Source organism: Pseudophryne corroboree, chromosome 1 (assembly GCF_028390025.1).
Source record: "Pseudophryne corroboree isolate aPseCor3 chromosome 1, aPseCor3.hap2, whole genome shotgun sequence".
In the NCBI taxonomy this organism is placed as follows: Eukaryota; Metazoa; Chordata; class Amphibia; order Anura; family Myobatrachidae; genus Pseudophryne; species Pseudophryne corroboree.
Window position 1 is genome coordinate 957,353,789 of NC_086444.1, and position 4,588 is coordinate 957,358,376.

The following is a 4,588-nucleotide window of genomic DNA, read 5'->3' on the forward strand; positions in this document are numbered from 1 at the left end:
CCCAGTTGTCTACTCCCGGAATGAAGATTACTGACAGCGCCACTTCGTGTTTCCACCCAGAGGATGATTCTTGTTACCTCTGACATTGCATCTCTGCACTTCGTTCCGCCCAGTCGGTTTATGTAGGCCACTGTCGTTAAATTGTCCGACTGAACTTGAATGGCCCAATCTTTTAGAAGATGAGCTGCCTGTAGAAGACCATTGTACACGGCTCTTCATTCCAGAATGTTTATTGGAAGGCTGGATTCCAGACTTGACCACCTTCCTTGGAAGTTTTCCCCCTGGGTGACTGATCCCCAACCTCTGAGACTTGCATCCGCGGTTAGAAGGATCCAATTCTGAATCCCGAACCTGCGGCCCTCTAGTAGGTGAGAAGTTTGCAGCCACCAGAGGAGCGAGATTCTGGCTTTCGGTGACAGACGTATCCTCTGGTGCATGTGAAGATGAGACCCTGACCATTTGTCCAGGAGATCCAGCTGGAAAGACCGTGCATGAAATCTTCCGTACGGCACAGCCTCGTAGGAGATAACCATCTCCCCCAGAAGGCGAATGCACTGATGAACCGATACTCGGGCTGGATTCAGGACATCCCGTACCATTGATTGGATCACCAATGCTTTCTCCACCGGCAGAAACACCCTCTGCACTTCCGTGTCGAGATTAAACCCCAGGAAGGACAGTCTTCTCATTGGCTCTAAATGTGACTCTGGAAGATTCAGGATCCAATCATGATCCCGGAGCAGTCAAGTTGAGAGAGCAATGGACTGCAACAACTTCTCCCTGGATGATGCTTTTATCAGCAGATCGTCCAGATATGGGGGTTTATTTACTAATAATTGTGTTAGAGTCGATTTGTGTTGAGTTTAAAGTCAAATTTTATCGGATGCATTTTCCTGCAACTTTTTGAATCCATCTACGCTAATTTACTAAGCTGTCGAGTTTGTTGTTTTCGTATTTTCCGATGTCAATGTTTTTCGTGTATTTTTGTTGTATTTACGGCCGCAAATCACTGTTTCGTTCGTGTTTTTTAGTTTTTTACTTGGATTGTGACTATGTTAAACGCAGCAGGGTTTTTAAGCAACTTCGGCCGCATTTGCACTTTTACTTTCGTTTTTCACCTTCGTTCATGATTGGTTGTGTTTCAGATGTAGGAGTGTCTGTGTGCAACCATATAAATATGCCCCAAACCGTCCGCACCTCGTGGGTTTAGTTAGTGGTGAGGAGAGAGGTTGTGCTGTGGAGGTTGGTGAGTAGTGTTTTTTTGGAGGAGTATTTTTTGCGAGTTCTGAGTGTTGTATTGTGTTTGAAAGTAGTCTTGTGATTCTTGTAGTCTTGCTTCTATTTGGTTTTTCTTAGTTTTTGTCCTAGTGTTTTTTTTTGGAGTCTCTTGTCAGTGTTTGTTTGTGTGTGTTGTGTAGTGGAGGAGTGTGTTGTTTGTCTATTTCTTTTTCAGTGTTAATCGTTGTCAGTCCAAATTATGTCTGACTCAGAGGTGGGTGAGGTGGAGGAGGTGAGTGATGTGGAGGGTGTGAGTGAGGAGGTGGGTGAGGTGGAGGAGGTGAGTGAGAGGGAGGAGGTTAGTGAGGTGGAGGAGGTGGGTGAGGTTGCTGCTGCAGCCTCGAGTGACAGTCATGCAGCTCCGCAGCCACGCACCACTACTAAGACTGACCGCAATGTCAAATTTAGTTATGCTGAGAATATGGCATTGGTGCGTGAGCTGATGAAATATCAGCGGTACCTATTTGGGCCTGAGTTCGCAAAGGTCACATCACGGAAGAAGACGGTGTTGTGGGCAAAAGTTGTTGTTGGTGTTAATAGTGAGGGGGTGGTCAAGCGGATGGAGGACACGTGCCGCAAACGGTACTATGACATCAAGCGCCGTGTGAAGTCCAAAATGGCCAAAGAGGCGAAGTCTGCTTGGCAGACCAGTGGGGGGTCAACCCTTTATTGCCAGATATCTGGACTACGAGGAGCCCATGCGGAGCTTAATACCTCCAGAAGTTGTCAGCAACACGTCCATGATTCGGATCGACCCAGGCAGGATGGTATGTATTATTTTGTTATAACATACAGTTGTACTCATAAGTTTACATACCCCAGCAGAATTTGTGATTTTCTGGCCATTTGTCAGAGAATATGAATGGTAACTCACAAACTTTTCTTTCACTCATGGTTAGTGTTTGGGTGAAGCCATTTATTGTCAAACAACGGTGTTTACTCTTTAAATCATAATGACAACAGAAACTACCCAAATGACCCTGATCAAAAGTTTACATACCCCAGTTCTTAATACCGTGTATTGCCCCCTTTAACATCAACTATAGCGTGAAGTCTTTTGTGGTAGTTGTGGAAGAGGCTCTTTATTTTCTCAGATGGTAAAGCTGCCCATTCTTTTTGGCAAAAAGCCTCCAGTTCCTGTAAATTCTTGGGCTGTCTTGCATGAACTGCACGTTTGAGATCTCCCCAGAGTGGCTCAATGATATTGAGGTCAGGATACTGAGATGGCCACTCCAGAACCTTCACTTTATTCTGCTGTAGCCAATGACAGGTCGACTTGGCCTTGTGTTTTGGATCATTGTCATGTTGGAACGTCCAAGTACGTCCCATGCGCAGCTTCCGGGCTGATGAGTGCAAATTTTCCTCCAGTATCTTCTGATAACATGCTGCATTCATCTTGCCATCAATTTTGACCAAGTTTCCAGTGTCTTTGTAGCTCACACATCCCCAAAACATCAGCAATCCACCTCCGTGTTTCACAGTAGGAATGGTGTACCTTTCATTACAGGCCTTGTTGACTCCTCTCCAAATGTAACGTTTATAGTTGTGGCCAAAAAGTTACATTTTGGTCTCATCACTCCAAATGACTTTGTTCCAGAAGTTTTGAGACTTGTCTCTGTGCTGTTTGGAGTATTGTAAGCGGGATGCTTTGTGACATTTGCGTAGTAATGACTTTCTTCTGGCGACTCGACCATGCAGCCCATTTTTCTTCAAATGCCTCCTTATTGTGCATCTTGAAACAACCACACCACTTTTTTTCAGAGAGTCCTGTATTTCAGCTGAAGTTATTTGTGGATTTTTCTTTGCATCCAGAACAATTTTTCTGGCAGTTGTGGCTGAAATGTTTGTTGGTCTACCTGACCGTGATTTGGTTTCCACAGAATCCCTCATTTTCCACTTCTTAATTAGAGTTTGAACACTGCTGATTGGCATTCTCAATTGCTTGGATATCTTTTTATATCCCTTTCCTGTTTTATACAGTTCAATTACCTTTTCCCGCAGATCCTTTGACAATTCTTTTGCTTTCCCCATGACTCAGAATCCAGACACATCAGTGCAGCACTGGATGAAAGATGCAAGGGTCTTTCAGGAGTCCAGAAACTCACTGACCTTTTATACACACACACTGATTACAAGCAAACAGATCACAGGTGAGGATGGTTACCTTTAGTAGCCATACAAACCCGTTTGTGTCAACTCAAATTTTTGCAGGCCTATCTAATCACCTCAGGAGAATAAGCTGCAATATAAACCGACAAAACGAACCCACCACAAGAATAGCAAATACCATGGAAATCATGTGGGCAGACATGACACAAGTAATGGGCAACTTACAACGCCTAATGGATGAGCAGCACAGACAACAACAAAGCTATCTAAACATTTTAGAAACAAATCAAATGCTCATTGAAACAATATCACGCATCATGGAAAATCACACTGCAGCAACACAGGAACTCAATGCCACACTCACCAACATCAATGAAACCCTCAGGTCCCAGCAACATCAACAAAGCACCAGTTCTGGAACAACTACTCCACTTGTCTTGCCAATGGCCTCACCACCAAGGCGCTCCACAAGAACATGCCCAAACGACAGTGGTAAAGGCAAAGCAGCATCCAAGCAGCCGGCACCCAAAAAATAAAATACAGAAGTAGTGTTTTCTGTTTTGTATCCAAATAACCAAAGAATTACTAACTGTATGATGGACACTACAGATAGTCCTGTTAGCAGCTTCAAATGTTATAAAACATCTTTAATTCACCGTAAACTAAGTTTACAAGTGCAGTTGGTCTTGACACTGCTATTTGCCACTCTTTCAAGTTTTTTTAGGCAGTGAAATGTTAACTGTGATATACATTGTGATGTTCATGCATTAATGAGCCAACAGTCTTTGATTATCTAATTATTCTTTGTAAATTCTAATCAGTCTCATATAAATCAGCCTGTCTACTGCACAGGCATGCACATTGTGATGTGCATGCATTAATGAGCCAACAGTCTTTGATTATCTAATTATTCTTTCTAAATTCTAATCAGTCTCATATAGATCAGCCTGTCTACTGCGCAGGCATGCAGATTAACACATGACCCATACAAACTAATTTTTTGGGTGGTGATAAAGGTTCATTGTTGTATACTTCAATAACAGTACTGTTCAACAAGCAAATGCCCGAATATGGACAAACAACAATGGGTGGTTTTTGGTTGGTTTGTTTTTCCAGGTTTGCCATTAATGTCATGCCATGTTTGTGAGTGCCACAAAGGCGTTGTGTGAGCATTTGTTTGTATGCTTAAAAAAACAAAAAT